This window comes from Centroberyx gerrardi, chromosome 22, assembly GCF_048128805.1.
Source record: "Centroberyx gerrardi isolate f3 chromosome 22, fCenGer3.hap1.cur.20231027, whole genome shotgun sequence".
NCBI classification, from domain to species: domain Eukaryota; kingdom Metazoa; phylum Chordata; class Actinopteri; order Beryciformes; family Berycidae; genus Centroberyx; species Centroberyx gerrardi.
Genome location: NC_136018.1, coordinates 22,392,727 through 22,412,475, shown reverse-complemented (window position 1 = coordinate 22,412,475; position 19,749 = coordinate 22,392,727). Strand labels below are relative to the sequence as shown.

Below are 19,749 nucleotides of genomic sequence, written 5' to 3'. Positions count from 1 at the left end.
GAGTCACAAGGCCAGTAAAACTTGTGAGGTTTGCCTTGGGAGGTAAAACAATGGGCCATCTACATACAGGTGAGGATGGAAGCAGCGGACAGGCTGGAATGGAATCAGGAGGGAAACAATGCAGACATGACGACCCAAGTACCACAGATCTTTTGTTTTTAAATTTCAATTTCCATGCACTTTCAAGGTGGAGTGTCAAAACATTTTCAACCATTTACAATGCCGTTCAAATTCTTTTCACCAATCGCATAACACCTGTGGTGTACTTATTGCTGAGGTGGAGTGGGATGTAAATGGCATCATAAACACAGCACTAAAATATAGCCTAAATCTCTGCTTATAATGCTGCTGCCCTAACTGGATTGTTGTTAAAAGTTGAGAAATGTTCAACTTTTCAGAAAAGCGCCGGGCGACGTGAACCGCTTTTTCCAGCCAACCAATAGAGCTCAATCATGCTACCAACTACGAGATGAATCGTGACCATAAAACATTTGATTCAGAGCAAAAAAAAATTGGAAAACAGAAAAAAAGGCAACGTTTTTTTTTCTTTCCGTTTTCTAATTTTTTTTGCTCCGAATCAAATGTTTTATGGTCACGATTCATCTTGTAGTTGGTTAGCTTGGTTACAGGCTTAAAACTCTTTATATAAGGATTTTCTGAAAAGTCAATGGAGGAATGAATGGGAAATTCACTTCCTGGAACCGGAGCCGTTAAAAGTGGGCGGTCACTGTTGAGCTCTATTGCGATCACAGAGACGCTGGCCGTTTCCCGTAGCAACAACTAATATGGAGAAAGTGAAAGTGCCGGTGGAGAAATGGGACGTTGTAATAAGTGAATTTCCGTTACCGCAACAGCGATCTTAAAGGCAGTATGGATTATACTGGACATGTATTGGGAATATCTGGTAAGCCTTTGCTTGTTGCACAACACTGTATTGTCTGCTAGAAGTGCTAGCCAGCTGGTTAGTGAGCTAGCAGCTGCTCAGCTAACATGAGGTGACGTTGCCGTGATCCGCTTTTTATTTCTCCTCACAAGAAGCGCTCCAGGCAGCGCTTTTTCCACATAAAAAAACGCTATGTGTGAATGCAGCCTAATAGTCCATACATCCATACTGATCTCCGTTCCAGTGCGTCCCCCCCCCCGTACACGCGCACTGATGATGAAAGTGCAGGTAGGGAGAGACCGACTGAGCCAGTGAAGAAGAAAAAGTACTACTTTCAACCACAATGGCTAACGCAGTACCTGTGCCGGAGGGGCACCAAAACAGCCTAATGATCATCATGCACTCGCATGAATGCGACCACGTGAAATTTTAACTCGCACACTCTCAAAAAATGGTCGCATATGCGACCATTTTGGTCGCAGTCTGGAGCCCTGATAATGGAGAGCCAATAATGCACATTTGCACTTGAAGTGGACTATTCCACCCTCAGATACTACACTGTTTGATATCATCAATTTGTGATGTTCAGTGCATCCTTCAGTGTTGTACTTTAATGGTGTAGCCACTTTCCCTCCACCTCCCTCATCTATTTCTACTTCCGTTAGTGATATCCTACATTTCCCAGAATGCCTTTCGACATCCCCCAGAGAGGGGGCTTGAACTTGTTGCTTTCAATCAGAGGTGGGCGTATGAGCATATAAATAGCTTGAAAGTGTGTCCATTCAGCTCTGGGTTATACGTGTAGGTGGAGAGAGCGATAGCGATTGTATAGCAAGAGCAAGACAGCGAGAGGCTGTCAAACTGCACTGCTGGAAATATCTTGACGTGATGTCATGTCATCTGATGTCACGTGGGAATAACAAAAATACACCACCGACCAACAAAATGGAGCCAGGAATGCAAGGTACACCACCGACAGCTGTTTTAACAGTGTTACTGTGTCTTATGGGGCAGTCGCTGACGATCTGTAATGCCTCGAAATTAACCTAGTGCCATTACGCACAGACTAAATAAGCCATTACTTTAACAGTGTTAAGGGTGGAGGGAGGGGGGGGGAGAAAGATTGCCATGGCATGGCTTTAAGTGGCTACAGCGCAGCATAGAGGAAGCCCCAGGAGACGCTTCAAATGAAAAGAGTGGATAAAGTTTAATCTAATACATCGACTCGCAGCAGAGGGCGGGAAGGGAGGAAGAATGGCAAAAGACAATGGCTTCACATTGCAGAAATCAATAGCAATTGGATTCCACATCCCCCTACACACAAACCATAAGCGTACACATACCCTGGCAAACGCGCACATACACACACACACACAACCACACATACACAGTCTTGAAACATCCAAGGCAGTAATTGAATTATCTTGCATTCAGTGCTCAGCCTCTATGCAGCAGAATGAAGAGCAGAAAAGAGGAGGGAACGTGCTGCAGAGAAAAAAAGAGCACCAGTCCTCTGCAGAATTCAGTTATTTACTATTTTTAAAAAATAGCAGATTTTTCCTTGGGTCTGAATCACATTCTGACAGTAAATGGGCTGTAAATGAAGAAAGAATTAAATGGAGCCTGGGCGCTCCATTGAATGTGTGGGCTTTGCTGCCAGCCTACTGGATGCTGCGGCGGTACTCTGAAAAGCTTATTACTGCTGCATCCTGGCCTATATGCACGCCTGAAGTTTGAGTGGTAGTCTCAACAGACCAAATGCTGGAAGGTATCCGAGTTAGTTTCTAGCACAAACGTTTAGATGCTCCAGGAACTTCAGCTTGAAACCATGAAGTCCTACAACTGTAAAAGGTCTTTCAAGGCCTTGCACTTGTTGCACGTTGTACTCCTTGTTGCTGCATCCTTCTATTTTAACTGTTTATTGTACATGTACGTCTGTGTAGTATCATTCATTTGCCTTGAAAGCCAGGATAACAAATGAACTGAGACCCCATAGATTTGCCCTATATACCCAAATGAAATTCTGGTGTCAGGTATTATTGGAAATCTTCGGATTTTGTGATGGATCGAAACTCAAGAGCAAAATCCAAACTCTCATAAACAACAGTGAGCAGCACACCGTCTACAGAAAGCTGGACTCACCAACGTTAGATCTTTTGTCTCTCTTGTCCCTTTGGTTTCCTTTGGTATAAAACGTCACAGACTGGCCGGGTTGGAAAACATGAGTGTGCTGTCACTGTGTGCAGTATACTGACATCACCTTACAAGATTTCTGGAAGGTATCAGATTTAGATACCTTCTGAATTTCTGAATACCTGATTTCTGGAAGGTATCGGATTTAGGTACCTTCAGAATTTCCGGATACCTTGTGATTTCTGGAAGGTATCGGATTTAGATACCTTCAGGATTTCTGGATACCTGATTTCTGGAAGGTATCAGATTTAGATACCTTCAGAGTTTCTGGATACCTGATTTCTGGAAGGTATCGGATTTAGATACCTTCAGAGTTTCTGGATACCTGATTTCTGGAAGGTATCGGATTTAGATACCTTCAGAATTTCCGGATACCTTCTGATTTCTGAAAAGTATTGGATTTAGTTTCAAGTACAAAAGTTTAGACGTTTCAGGAAACTCAGCTTGAAACCGAGAGGACCTAGAACTGCAAAAGTCTTCATCTTCATGCGATAAACAATTAAAACCCCTCTGCTGTTCTGCGTCCCCTGTTCCAGACAAACAGGCCAGCATCCTCTCCTCGACAGCTCACCATCTAAACAGGTCCGGCCTCATGCAAGCTTGATCACCCGGCTGGCCTACGTGGCACCCGTCTTGCTACAGTCAAAACAAAACCTGCCCTAGGGCTGCAGACTACTTCTCTTTCAGGGTAATAATTAATTTATGCTTTATACCGAGGAGTCATAATGAACAAAGAGACGGGGCAATGTGAGCGGAGAGGAGAAGCGTGATGAGATAATGGGAGCGGGCATCGTTTTAACAGGGCTTTGTTTCTCTACACAGCCTCAAATCAGTCTGGATGAAGGCAACTTTTTTTTTTTTTTTAAATCAACGCAAATATATTTTAAAGCACTTTGAAAAACATTCTTCCCCCCCCCTCCCGGGAGGCAAGGCGTCGGTGTCAGTTCGGAACAAAGTCCTATTTTGAGGCTTAAAGATTATAAAAGAGCACGAGTTTGACATTAGGCACTTTGAATGAAAATCAAAATGTTCACTTGCTTTGCTTTCCCTGGGATCTGTGAGCGCGGCGCTGTTCGACGTTTCAAATGATGTCCTGAATTAAGCACCAGTCCCCACCGAACTGTCGTCCGACTTGGCATCACAGCCTCGCTTCATCTACGGCCGCGCCGGCGCCGAATGCCACAAACTTTTTTAAAAACACATCTCGCCCGAGACAAAGCCTTTCAAATAAGTCTTTGTCAACAAGGAAAAATAACACAGACTGACAAGAATAATCAGTATGCCCTCCCTTGGTAAAGCTGAATGGTTAAAAAATGCAAAAAACCCTCATCCCTCCCAACGCAGCAAAACCCTCAGCAGCAAGGCAAATCACCTCTATTGAACAAAAAACCTTTTGACAGGTTCATACCAAAAGGTTTGGCAAATTTTTGCGAGTTTTCTCTGATGGATTGCGAGCTGCTCACTGTGTGCATAATAATACTCTGCATAGATTTTCTGCTAGCAGCATTCAAGGCGAATTGCAATATCACATGTTAATCTTAATCAAAGTTTAGGCTAGGCTTTGTCTACGTGTTGGAACATTTGGAAAATATGTGATTTAGGAATAGGGATGCCAAGTATCGGATCAGTGCCGATATTGGCCTAAAATGCTGGATCGGATATCAGTGGCAGTGAACGTTATAATCCAATCCGATCCAAAGCAATCAGTTTGGTAAAATGAGCCCCCGCGGAGTAATAAACTGGCGTAGTTGCAACATGCCATAAAACGCACGATTCACCTGCCATAAAACATGCCTGAGATTGCACATGATGTGACGCTAGTGAGTGGAAAAAGAAAGAGAGCGTGGAGGCAATGTGTGGATGTAAACATGTCTGCGGTTGGGAATTATTTTAGCCCCAAAGGGATGCTAGTAATAGCATAGCCGTCTAGCGTCAAAGATCTTTATCCAACTCACCGTTACCGAGAGCTTCATTTGGCGACGCCTTCCAAATGCCTGCTCCTTCGCTCAAACTTACATCGAGTGTCCTTGGGCTTAGTATTATGTACACGCCACCATAAAAGTTTCAATAAAGTCTTCCATTTTTACAAAACGAAGCTTTTTGGAGCAGGGAGCTAAGCTACAGCTAATGCTACCACGCTGATGACGCTGACGCGACCGGTGTGACAGCTCTTCAGTGCAGCCTCAAAACATTGTCAGTGAACGGAGGAACAGGCTGAAAACAGAGAGAGGTGAGATGCTTCTGTTTCTGAAGAAAAACCTGCCCCTTGTCCTTAAGTGAGCAAAACTAGACTAGACTTGGCACACACTGGAGGTTCTGCCCAGAAAAAGCCTATGTGTAGCAGTATTTTTTCTGTCAGTTATTCACACTAAAGAAGAGGAAAAAAATATAAACAAAGGCTGTATGGTTGTTTCAATATTGTTTTGTAGCAGTATGCACTGGTCAGTTTATTGCTCTTTTGCACTTTTGTGAGTTTTTTTGCACAGTGTCCCAATGTTATGTAACAGTACTTTATTAATTTATTTTTTGGTCAGTTATTTACACTGAAGGTTATCTAGTTTTAAATTAAGAGAAAAATATAAGCAGAATGTTTTAGTATTGTTTTATATATTGCAGCAGTCTTTTATATATCCTAGGAATTGTCATTCCTATTTTGGTCATTTTTTTTGCCCTGCTGCAGTTTTTTTTTTAACAATAGAATAGTTGTTCCCATGTCATTTACATGTATGCAGCTGTGTAATTATAGAAGAAAAAAAGGGTCAATATCGAATCGGTACTCAGTATCAGTCCATGCTCAAAATTCTGGTATTGGTATTGGATTGGCAGTGAAAAACGGTATCCATGCATCCCTACTTAGGAATTTATCATTACTTGATAGGACAAAAAAGTAAGGAATCGTGTGAGGCTTTGAGGAAAGCCAGATATGTGGGTAACAGATCTACCTCGTACTTTAGCTCGATATCTGTAGGTTTTACAAAACCAAATTGAAGCCTTTTTGAAACCTTTTTAAATGCTACCTGGAATTGGATTTAAGACCAAAATAAAAAAACAAAAAGCCGTCAAAAACAGACCATTTCTGATTGAACATATCTGAGGTAGTAGTATAAGAAAAAGAACACCAAATTAAATGTTTAGGGACATGTTTGGTATACTACTGGACATGCATGTGGGTCAAACGTACAGTGACCATCTGGAAGTGCAAGTAATGTAATACAACATAAGAAAATGAAGCCAACTAGCTGGTTCCATTCGCATCTTTAGGTGAAACTACACAATTCACGGCTGAGGTGAACACAAAGGCTATAATTCGAACAAAAACTAAAATTATGTGGTCACTATCCCTTTAAGAACGCATTTGTTACAGTTACTTCGTCGCACAGGAGTCAGTTTTATATCATATTTTTATGTCTGGAAGTCTATACTTTTCTTGAAGTTTACTTACTTCAAAATAAAAACCCCTACATTTTACTTGATGTCCTGTGCATACCTCCCTGGCCTTCATAAAAATACTGAAAAGAGTCACTGCTAAAGTTTGCAGCTAAGAAATAAAATGACAGTTGGTGACAAAACACATTTTCGCACAAATGTATCGCTATTCAAGACCTTAGAGCAGAGATTTTCAAATGGCGTGCAGCACACTGGTGTGTAGGGCTGGGTACCGAACTTCGATACTTTTATGGCACCGACCGAATTACGTCTGTACTACCGAGTACCGATTCACGTAAAATCAATCGGTGCCAAATTTCGGTACCTGAGAGCGTATCTGGGTGAGAGAGAGAGTAGAGAGAAAGAGAGAGAGCGAGACTATGAGAGCGAGACTACGAGAGCGAGATTGCGTCACCCCTGCAGCTTGTTGCTTGTTGTCAGGGCAATGGCGAGCCGAAAGCGGTTCCAGGTGTGGTTACACTTTTCAAAACTTGACACAGACAATGCTCGCTGCAATATTTGTGATGCGAAATGCAAAGCTGGCCATGGCAACACGTCTAACCTGAGGAAACGCCTGGTCAAACACAAAATATTTCTAAAAGCTGAAGAGTGCAGCCTACCGTATTTGATAGCCTGAAAGCCAAGTCCCCCGCAGCAGCCGCAGCTAACGTTAGCAGCACGCCTGCAGCCAGCGCCGGAGAAGTTGAACCCTCCATGGACGACGAAACTTTAAGTGAGGCATCGACAACTTCATCGACATGTTCAGGTAATTAATTAGCTAGTTGGATAAGTTGTTGTTGGAGATAACTGGGCTTTTTTCATTCTCTTGGCTGACGTTAGCTTAGCATTTTTACTAGCGTTATCATTATCATCAGCTCGTGAGTCGTGTTGTTTACACTCTTGCTTTCATTGACAGGTCACCCTGTCCCACTCTCACCCCGCCCTCGTGTCACAGTGAGAGCCGCTGAGGTTACACCCTTCACCCTGGCGCAGAAGACGTAGTTACCCCACCAGAGAGTCAGTGAGTGCCACAGGGCAGTGACCGCGTTCATTGTTAACCTCGCTGCTACGACTCCTAGATCTTGGGAAGGATATCACATGTGCTTCCTCCGAGACACACAACAGCGTTCTCACGATATGCCCTGGTGGTGGCAGACTGTGACAGGTTGGAGGTTGTAGGGATGGGTTTGGGACTTTGGGAGGGGAGAGGGAGGTAGGGAGGGGTTGTATTTTGTGTGGTGTGTAAAATGTTCTAAATAAATAACAATGTTCTAAATAAATAACAATGTTGAAATTGAGAAGTTTTGAACATATTTTTTACAACTGAAATTACATTTTTGTTACAGAGAGAGCAAAGTACCGAAAAAAGTATCGTTCAGGAACCGGTATCGAAGTCAAGGTATCGGTACCGGTACTGGTATCGAAAATTTTTGAACGATACCCAGCCCTACTGGTGTGCCTTGAGACAAGGTCAAGTGTGCCATGAAATTTTGAGACCTACAATGCATTTTACTCATACTCTAACTTAGCTTTACAAAATTGCCCATGAGTTGATTTTCAATGGAACATAATAGGTACTTTGTGCACGCAGTCACTTCCTAATATAGGCTATTTCATTTTTTAAGATTATTTTCTATTTAATTTTATCCCACTAGCTCAGTCCAAGTGGGCCTGATTAATATTCTCTGTTGGATTTTATTAAGGGAGTGGGGGTAATAATTACTGCGCCACACATCAGATGATGCGACGAGTTTACAGTGGCTAGCTAGTGACAGCTGGCATAGGCTACGGAAAAAAAAAAGAAAATCTATATGGATCGCTTTCTCATGTCTCTCCATGTCTCTGTCTCTCTGTATTAGAAATTGTATATGAAAGTATGGAAAAAATATTGTAGCAGGAACAGTGCATTTCTTATAAATAATAAATTGTATAATGTATAATATGTTTTTTCAATTGCTTCGCAAGCACATATTTAAATAAATTATTTAACCTTTTACTTTTACATTTTTTATTTAACCTAGTCCCACTGAGATCAGGGAATCTCATTTGCAAGCAACACAAAGGCAAAAAAAATATACAACCTGTTAAAGAAACAAGTTGAATACAACCAAAAATAAAATTGTGTTATGTTTATGTAATAAATATGTATAAATGTTTTATATATATGGGGTACAATGACATAGGACCTTAATTGCTCCAAATATAATCCATTAAAATATGGCAACCATATTGTCAATTTCGGCAACCGAAAGCTGATGCCTGTTTGCCAGCCTGGCAACCACTTCTAAAAGCTTGCATCGGGTCCTGCTGTGTGTGTGTGTGTGTGTGTGTGTGCTGTCACATGAACAGCCCACTCCTGTATCCTCACCTTAGTCGTGCATTGAATTAATTACTTGTGTCTCCTAGGCAACCACAATCTCTGCACCCTGATAGGCTCTCCTGTATGTCGTTAACGTTGAGAAATCCCTGCATCCAATCACACTAACACATAGTAATAATACCAATAACTATACACTACTACACACACAGTATACACACCTACGGTACGGTGGTTAGACTGATATGTGGGGGTGAGTTTGGTCTTTTATTAAATATCAGATCTGGTTCAGTCAGTGTCGTCACCTCTGATATAATGCAGTTTGATTGAAATATCGATAGCTATATTTATTGTTGAATTGATCAATACTACACTGGTTGTCTATGGGAAGACCTTTACCTTAACTGATTCTAATGAGACATTTTGATTAGTATGAATGAATATATTTCATTACTATTATCCTGGGTTTGAATGGAGAAATCGTCTGTTTCAGAGGCTTTTCCACCATACGCAACCCTGGTAGACATCATACGAGTCAGAATTTTGAGGTCAAACAACATTTATTGACACAATCAAAGCGAAGAACATCTGAAGCAGCTGGCGAATCAGCACAAACAAGTTTCGATCAGAGCAACCGCATCGCGTCTGAGCAGGCCGGGGAATATGCCGATGCATGTCCTAAGAAAACGAAGCGTTTTGGGATGTCTGGAACTTTTCTGGAATAGAAACAGATCGGTGTACAACCTGAAAGTGTTGGGGTTTTCTGATTCACACTGCTGTTTTTCTTCCAGGTGAATATAATCTAGTATGGGAGCATAGGCTTAATGTGAAATAAACTAGAATAAAAACCTTAAACACCGGGCCTGAAATAAGCATTATTTATTTCATTTCATTGGCACACTTTGGACATTTATTTGTTTTACGTATTTTTCCATTAATATGTTTAAAATGCTGAAAGATTTTGTATGCATATTCTTATTTACATTCTATTTTCCTTGATGTATCCGATTAGTATGCTGCTGCAAAGACTCAATTTCCCTACAGGGATCAATACAGTTTCATCTAATCGTATTTGAACAGGTAAAAGCTGTGAGCAAGAGTTAAATGTGAATGTAGATGAAACACAAATATACCTACACACACACACCCATAGGCCTGCATGCTACCGTCCACATGTCGCCCTACCCCCACACACTGTTTCTTAAATCAGTGTATGTATGTGTGTGTGTGTGTCAATTCCCCCTTATTCAGCGGGACCTGTCAGCTCCCAGAGTCATTTCCATAGGTCACGGCCCTGCCCGCCCCGTTCACCCCCAACCCCCCATCCAGCCTGCACCATTATGGCCGGCCCTTTGTCCATACCAGATGTGATCTGTGTGTGTGTGTGTGTGTGTGTGTGTGTGTGTGTGTGTTGGGTGAGGGGGCCCACCGTCCCAGACCAGACCAAACCAGACCAGCAGAACCAACCCCTTTTCAGTGACACACACACACACACACACACACACACACACACACACACACACAGCAGACCAGAAAGACTTGCAGCCTACCCCTGCTGCATTGTTTGTCCTTGCAGGTCGAAGCTGAAGCCAAAGCTCGGCGTTGTGGTGTAAACCAAACGGGAGCTGATAGTTTACCAAGGCAAAAGCAACAGATACAACACGCTGGCCTTGACACTGGGCAAACTGGAAACCCGAAACCCAGTCGAGAGAGAGCAGAGGCGGTACGAAAAAAAAACAACAATGTGCTAGAGGAGTAAAAGAAAACAGAGTGCCACACTGCAGAAAAATATGGATTAACTTGTCACAGTTGGAGACAAAATAAAAAAAAACAGCACAGCAATGACCGCTTAGCACCAAAGATGGAAACGGAATACAAAAATCGTCAGGATTTCCACTTTAATAATGGAAAAAGAGATGCAGATGGTAGACTATATCTGATGCACACACTGTTTTTTATATCTCAATGAATAAGTTTTGCTAGGTATTACACAAGCTCGCCCAGATTTTCAACAGTTGCCCTGAGCTACCCTGCAGCTCCAACATTAAAATGTTTCCCTTCTTTACATTGTGCTTCATTAAGATGCTTTGGTTTAAAGCAGCCGCCAGATAGCACATTTAGGCCAAGTCATGTTCGGAAAGTAGCGCTCAGAGAAAGCCAGGACTCATTTTGACATGAGCCCTTTCAAGAACAAACGACCAAATGAGAGGGATGAGGGGAGAAACAGACCAAGCTTAAAAGAGGGGAGAGAGAGAAAGGGGGAGAAAAATATAGATGATGAGAGAGAGGCAAATAGGCCATATTCACACCATTCCTTCCCCCGCTGAAAGTCAATGGAGAGTGATCGCAAGTGGGATGGGAATCTGCTGCTTTGGAAAAGACACTTCAGCTGGTGTCTTTTTAGGTTTTTCGCTTTTTTGGGAACAAATAAAAGGCGGGGAATATGATGGTTAAATACGACGCCTACAAGCAGAATAAAAATGGATAAAGTAGTGGTAGTAAAGTTGGTAGTAGTTGGTACTTTCTGTGTGTCCAACACTTAATAAGCGCCATTTGCTGATAGTCCCAGCTACTGCAACTAGCCCTTATGGAAACAGTGTGTGTCGCGCAACCTGCCTGCTTTATCATCACAAAATAAGGTCGAGGCAGCTGTTTTCCCCACTACAAAACAAAGAGGAATACCGATGGCCGTAGAGAGTATGAATATGCAGCAGCTTGATCTAAAGGTTAGACAGCTAGGCAGCATCCCAGCAGCTGCTGCATCCCAGACACATGCTGCACGCCCACACACACACACACACACACACACACAGAACTGAGTCATTTAAGTGTGAGACAGGCAGGCTGAGGGTTGGGAGTTGAAGGCAGGGCTTTGGATCAGCGAGTCCAAAAAAATCATCATCATCATCATCATCATCATCTCCCTAATGTCCTCTTCCCATTCACTGTTTGCTAATAGAGATGACTTCAATTAGCAGCATTTCTCATCTAATAAGCCTGCCAGGCAGACAGACAAGGCAAGGCGGTCTCTGTTGTTGCAGCGAGGCTCTGGTTCAATGCCAGCCAGCTCCCAGCTCCACTCCAATGGATAGGAAAGCCAACTTCATCTTTATGGCACTGCAAAGAGGAGGGCTTGATTTATACCTGCGCGTGGCCCACATGGGTGGAGACAGACTAGACACGAATGTGCAGGGCTTTCGTGCTCCTGCATACATAGGGGAGAGCCATGTATCACTGACTAACATTAACTCCTTCTGATGATATGTATTGTCTGGAAATGGCATATACCTCAAATGTCATAGCAACACCAAACATTTTATTTTATACTTTGTGTTTGGTTAGTAAGGCAACAAATGTCATCATGTGAAATTATGGGAATCTAAAACCAACAGAAAATTTGCATTTGTATGTATAGTAGGGCCTTTTTCAGCCACTTCTATTCCTCACATAAATGACACAATGGGAATTTTGTGGCTAGATTTCATGGTTTTTATGAATCCAATAAATTCAGTTTTATCATTAACTGCCATTTTATTTTTAATTATTTCTTGCCATTTCTTGCCTTCTACCTTTATCCAGTTAAGACAAAGTTCTTGTTCACAATATTATTTTTATGTTAGGCTGTTTGTGTTTCAAAAGTCATGGTCATGGATAAATGTGTGATAGAATAAGTTTTGCCAGTGAGGTTCTCCATTTTAAAAATAAAAGGTGTTAGATTGCAATAAAGGTGTGAGTAATTAATTCATCAACTGCCATTTCTTTAAAAATTGACGTTTTTATAGTATCAGTGAAATCCTAGTTGACAGCTGAAATGCTACACGACAGCTTAATAACATCTGAATGTGTTCCTATGGATCAATGGATAAACGTAACTGTAACAACTGTACGAGCTTAAACATTCTCCTCACCCTAAAAATGTAAACACAGCATAGGTTTCTCATTTGTTTAATAGCCTCTTCCTTCCCTGTCTGCTTCCCTTTTCCTGCCTTCAGTTTTATTTTGTCTAACAATCATCTGGTTATACCGTCGGTGGGCTAGACTGACGGAACTTCCCTTTTACGTCAATTTACATTTCCTGAGTCAGATTGAAAGAGGACACAGGAAAACTAAACGCCATTTATTTTGAGACAACCACCTTTTAGTTTTACTCTTTTTTGTTGTATTTTTGCTGTTGTGAGGTTTAGGCTACATTTCTGAGAGGTACACAAAACTTAAGAGTCTCTGATGGTGGTAAACATACAGCAGAGTGACTGCAAGTTTCTGCAAGTTGAATTTATGACATTAAGACCTATTTAATGGCAATTTAAATCAAACTTAAAGGCCAATTTCACCCCAAAAATAAGCCAAACCATAGCAGTATCAGAGTATACGTTTGCACAATCAAGGAGATTTCTCACTGGAAAAAGTTAAATTTTTAAGATCTCAGTAACTGTATGTGAGACTCAAATACACCATATATATACCACAGATATAAATCTAACTTGATGCTGCAATTCTTTTTTTTTTTTTTTTAAACTGTTGTAGCTTTTAGTTTGGGCCCAACTAGAGCGCAAGGCTATTGACACATTATGTCCATCACACACACACACACACACACACTAGGGTTAGACCAATATATTGGTTTTTGTGTCCCATTATGGTCTAAATGCTGTTTCAGAGGCTTTTCCACCCTGACAAGAACAAAGTAATGGGGGAAACATAGAATACTTAATAATACTTAATAATATTTGTGGGAATTTTCTGGCATGAAAACTGTTAAATGTAAAAATACTGAATAGCATCACAAAATATCGGTATCAGCTTCAATCCACAAATATCGGTAACACACACACACACACACACACACATATACACACAAACATCTACTATCTCTTGCCCTGTTGCTAATGGCTGCTGTGTCCGAGCTGGACGGTCTAACAGCAGAGTGGTCTCATGAATTGACTGCCTCACCTCTGAACACACACACACACACACACACACACACACACACACACACACACACACACACACATAGAAAACCTCCTGATTAAACCAAGGACAGAGGAAGAGGTGGGGTGGGTGTGGAAAAGCACCAGAGGAAGTTAATGGAGGCCAGAGAGAGGAGTGCCGACTCACAGCTGAGACTGAACCAGCTGACTGGCTGCACTGGCGCGCAGCCCTCCAGCCTATTTCAACCATTAACCGATTGGACGCGGACACTAGGGTCGGGTGATTGGACGAATACATCGGAGACTGGCGATGGGCTGAATCTCTTGCTGGTGAAAATTCCCCTGCCGATTTGAATGACCTTGATATTTGGTCATTTAAAATGTAGCTTAATGCAGGACGTTCAGGGTTTCCCACAGATTTTCATAAGCATAGATGGCCGCTTTAAGAAATTAATTTATAGGCACAGAGCTAACAAGACAGATAGCAAACTAGACCAAATTCAAAATGGCAGAAAATTGAATCAGACGAAAATGGACAGCAATGCTAGCTGTTATGGTTTCTGAGCTGCAGATACTTTTAGTGGAGAAAAAGAATAGCCTAATAATAATTATCAGAGCAAAAACAATGGTTCCAGCACTGCTATCACCTCCATATATATGAAGTGTCATCAAGAACTGACTACAAATCAGCCATTTGACCTGATCGCGAAATGATCCGAGAAAATTACACCAGCTATACGCCGTAGGGATACAGCCCCCCCCCCCCCCCCCCGCCCCCGCAAACCGGTTTCCGTCTCAACTTTAGGCCGTCGCAGAAATAAAGACACCCACTTCCTCCTTTGAAAAGTGGTTCCTCATTGGAGAGCCCTTTTTTGAAAAACAGCCACTTAACAGTAATTGCGGCAGAAATGCGCCACATATAAATACATAATGACATAAAAGCAACACAGTTCTTTGAAAGGCATTTCTTCGAAGCAATTGAGGGTGGTCAAAAATGCTGAACAGTGATTGCTGTGTAACAGGGTGATTTGGTTGGGTGGATGGCTGGGTGAGTGTTCAAATTTGAGATGTGGGCAATTTTTTGGAGGCAAAGCCAAATCTGAGGAGTTTTAAGCAACAAAAAATTCCCAAAACATGCCATCAGGACAGAGCGCGATTAATAGCCCGAGCCTCCTGTTCCTGCTGCTCCACCATAGCATTTAATTCAAAGCATCTCACTCCAACACAACAAGGAAACAATAAATCACTGGGGAGGAGGAGGGGAGGGCGTCTTGGCTCCAACTTTCAGTGGAATAATGCTGCATTCACAGCATAAGGGAAAGACATACAGTATAACCAGTTTCCTATACAATACAAAATACTGTCCATCTCAGCTGGTGGTAAACACTACTAGAAAATACTGTTCACCTCAGCTTTCAGATGTAAATACTACTAGGAAGGCCAAAACCACTTGCTGGATTTTGGGTTGTGGTTGAAATTACAATGTTTGGTTTGCTGTAAAACATGAACTCAAAGGTATCATCACTAAGTTCATGTGTGTTACGCGTGAAAAAGCTCATCAGGAGCGACCAAAGTCCACAGAAAACTACAATCATTGCATCCTGACGGCTTCAAACGAGTTTCAATGCCTGAACACTTCAGAGTCGTTTCTTTGAACCGTCGAGTCGTTCTCATGATTATTCCCATCTGATGTGAATGCAGCATAACTGTTTGTCTTTCATAAAAAGTAGAATCAGCAGCAGAACTTGTGACCCCCCCCTCCCTCCAGCCTCCCTATGAAGCAGAGCAGTGTGGGGGGCCGTTCATGAACGCATCGGTGCCTTTGAATCCGATGGCCACTGGCATGGCTACAACCTCTCAAATTAGTTGTGGTTCCTTGGGCCGGGACAACGGGCGTCCAGGGTCACCCACATGCCTGGCATTCCTCCACTGCTAGTACTGACGGCAGCGCCGCGCAGCACCCAGAAAAACAACGCCACAAAGGCATTTCCTAGAACGGACAACAGATGCAGAAGTGGTCTCCGACGGCTGGAAGTGGGTCGAGGAAATGGTCGAGATGAAAGATGTTAAGAAGCACAAAATGTCAGCTTCAGTGCAAATTTTCCTGTATCAGTATCGGCCTTCAAACCCTTCAAATGTTGTTTTTCTAAAGGGGTTAAGAGTCTGGTTAGCACTCCAGCTGAGCTAAAAACTGCCAGCTAATGCAATGAATGTGTGAAACTGCACACGTTGGAAAATGCATTCTGTGAAGTGATCCATTTGTAAAATTCTCTCAAATTCCCTGACTTTCCCTGGCTGGAATACAGCTTTCGAAATTCCAGGACATTCCGGGAATTTCGTGACCTGTGGGAAACCTGGGGCAAGGAGAGCAGAGAGAACTTCCTCACCTCTTGCTCACCCCCCTCCTCTTGTTTTCGGGGGCAGTCAGATTTGATTTTGAGGCTCCCGGTGACGTCTGCTTGCATTTGATTCAGAGTGCTGACACACCACTCATCCTTTATACCAGCCACTCTGACTAAATGTGGCCTGTTTGCTTACTGAGCCTGGGGGGATGGGGGGGGGGGGGGGGGGCAAACGACTCAGGATGGACGAATGGAACCAGAGGGGAGGGAGGGCTGAGAGAACGAGAGACAAAGAGGGAGGGAGGGAGAGAGAGCAAGAGATAGAGAGAAAGACTAGGGCAGAGCCTATTGGGCGATAGGCCGAGTGAGGCTGGTAGGAGGATGAGGGGAGTAATAGTGACACTGCCTAATTGAGCCCATTCATCATTCAGATGTGTGTACATGGTTTTATGTGTGCATATGTGCACATTTCTGCATGCAAATATTGTCAAGGTGAGTGTGTGTGTGTGTGTGTGTGTGTGTGTGTGTGTGTGTGAGCCACATGGGTGTGGTGCTGAACACTGAACAGCAATGTGACATGTAAAGGTGTCAGTGAAGGTGCCATCTTAAAAGGTCATATCATCACTGTCCCTCTGTGGAATCCGTGTGTAAAATCAAATGTGCACCCTGCATATTTATGTCACACACACAGCACTGGATATGGGCATTAGCAGGCTGCGCTTTTTTAAGTCATGGGTCAGATTATCTGTATCAAATTTATTGGTTTCCTTTCTTATGGAAATGATAAAGCTTCCCCCACCAGTGGACCCACGCCATGACAATCCTATTGCTGGACAAAGAAAGTGGAATCCCCTTGCCTCTCCCTGAGCCAACATATCTATTTATCAACTAGCCTGCATTTGATAGGCAGCAATGGACACGACCATGCTTATGGCACAGGGAGGTTTTGATTAGATCTTTATGTATGCTGTGTGAAAGCATGCTCCTGCACTGAAGATGAGGCTCTCTCCACACAAAGGAATGTCACACAAAGGAACAACGTGAGTCTAGAAATCGATAAAAAAAAAAAAACAATCTCTCCGGTGTTGTTATCGTATAAGGGGAAATGCCTTGTCCTTGTGCAATCACATGATGGCTACTGAAACAAAGTAACAACTGCACTTGCGACGCAAAATGTATAAATCACAGCAGCCTTATAGCAAACGTGAAGCACACAACAGCGGTGGTAGCTAGTGTTGCACTAGCGCCGATACGTGCCGTTCTCTCTCCTATGAAGAAACGGCGATACCAAACTCCGTTCAGAAATCTATCAACTTAATGTGACATTGCTTATCGGCAAACGTTAACACCTCATTAAATACGACTCAAGGCCTTTCCCGAGTCTTTAGGAAGCCGTCTTCAATTCGGCATGAATGCAATACAGCGAACAGCAGTTATTTCAATAAAACGAATAACTTTTAGAAATGGTTCGCCTGCTCTTTCCAATCTTCAACCAAAATTCACCGTAGAGGACGGCAACGAACATTGTAAAGATTTTATGTAAATAAAATGCTGCCTGGTGAATCATTTGTATGCCGAGTGTACCATAAGACCCGAACGATTCGTAAAAAGGTCTTAATGTTCTACAAGGTGCGAATATTCACCAATAAGCAAAGCAGCATTGACTTGCCAGATTTTTTGAACAGAGTTTGGTGTGCAGTTCGCCGTAGGAAAAGGAAACGTATCGGGGCTAGCGCTGTGCGAACTCAATGGAGAGACAGATATTGAGGATAATAATTGTCTTTCATTTGACAACAAGCTGTTCCAAGCTGTGGTGTGATGTTTGAGGGCATAATAAGCATCCATCCCTCATTTCTACACTAATAACAGAGCAATGAGATCACCCACCACAAAGCAAACTGTAATTTTCCAGACACAGAACTGTAGTTATACTGTAGCTAGCTAGAAAATAGGAAAATTCATCCAGAGGAGTTAACCGTTGAATTATAAACAGAGCTAGGTAGCAACTAGAAGGTTGGAAGGCTAACTTAATCGTGTAGACTAGCTGGGCTATGTACCAAATAACGATTAGCCAGCGAGTTAAACGACTGGTTAACTATTAACGATTTTCAGTAACTAATTTGAGCTGAGGGCAGGCAGGATGCAAACAGCATTTCCCAGGATCCACAACAACAATTAACTGGCGAAAAAGCAGTTCTGACTTTACCGCCTTGTGTCACGGCGAGTTAAAACATCAGCCCAAAACATAACTAGCAAAGTCTGTGTCGTTTTTATTGTTAAAGCAAATGACGTTAAAGCATCCGAGATGAGAAAACAGTTACTAGGGTAGCACCGAAAGATAACGGTAACCTAGAACCAGACCGAAACATTCAGCCCTGAGGCAACATAAACTTCAGTACTTCAACTCCGAACTCGACAACAACAGCGACGGGACATGGTCAAACCACAAGGTAAATCAATAACCAAGGTTTGACAAAAAGCAAACAACAGCTCAAAGTGATGTTGCCAACTTTGTATTTGCTAAACTGAGGACTAGTGATCACTCGGACGGACTCCAAGGCGCTTTCTTGGCAAAGCCGAGTACAAATGCTGTGGCCAAAACCTGGCCGAGGGGCAGCCAGCTTTGATCCTGAGCTAAAGCCGTCGGCCCTTTTAGCCACAATGTGACTTTTAGCTCCCTGCTTCTTTCTTCCCAGACAATAAACATTCCTCAGACAGGCAGCAGCAGGCTGGCCGCCGACCTGCGCCATCTTAGTTAGACAGACTCTGCTTCTTCAGGCTTCTTGAACAAAGACCTTCTCTAACGGGGCTGAACCCCGCAGGCTAACTTCCCAGAAAGACACAAGAAACAAACAATACACCTCGACCTTCTCCAAATAAAGGCACTTACCGGTATTTTCTTGTATCCTTGTCCCGAACAGGACGACCAGTAAGAGAAGACATGGTATTGCATCCATCGTGGCTGAGGACCAGACTGGCAGCCTGCTGCTAACTTCTCTCTGCTCTGAGGAAGGAAGACACCGATTGGCTGACAGCACCGCCACGCCCCGCCTAGCCGTGGCAAGCCCGGAGGAAGGAAGATGCTGATTGGCCGAGAAAGCTGCCACGCCCCGCCCTGCCAGAGCAACGCTTCCTCTGCTGTAAACAAACACTGTTGCTATTCATTATAATGACTAATTACTGGCAATTTAGACTTATATTCATATTATAATCAGTGATGTAGTGTTAAATAAAAAGGTCAACTATGACCTCCAGTTGTGATGATCAGGCAAACAACCATAAACATAAACAAAATCAATTATATTTTCAGAAAAATAAAATGTATTGTACTAGACATGTCAGTCTAAATATAAACAGTAGATTATACATATCAGTGATGTTGTGGTTAATAAAAAGATGGGAAAACTATGACCTTCAGTCGGTCATCATAAGGCATCACAACCACCGATATAAATACAAATTAATTAATTGTTTTTTTCCCCTTAATTATATCATTTTGATACTACTTACTATGTGCACTATGAATGAGATTATTGTATTTCAGCCTGAAAAGGTGGGTAAACCCAATTCCACAAATAAAATCTGTTATAACATTATATTGTAACATTGCACTAACATAGTTTTAACGCGGATAGCAATATGTCTGTGTGTACATTATAG

General features: G+C 42.5%; 1 protein-coding gene across 1 annotated transcript in view; it reads right to left on the bottom strand.

The window, feature by feature from the left end:
- Positions 1-19,038, bottom strand: part of tgfbr1b (transforming growth factor, beta receptor 1 b) — a 66,933-nt gene extending 47,895 nt beyond the window's left edge. Inside the window, exon 1 of the mRNA XM_071900600.1 lies at positions 18,980-19,038. The gene's annotated coding sequence lies outside the window, so the exon portion shown is untranslated. The remainder of the gene's footprint in view (positions 1-18,979) is intronic.
- Positions 19,039-19,749: the final 711 nt, after the last annotated feature.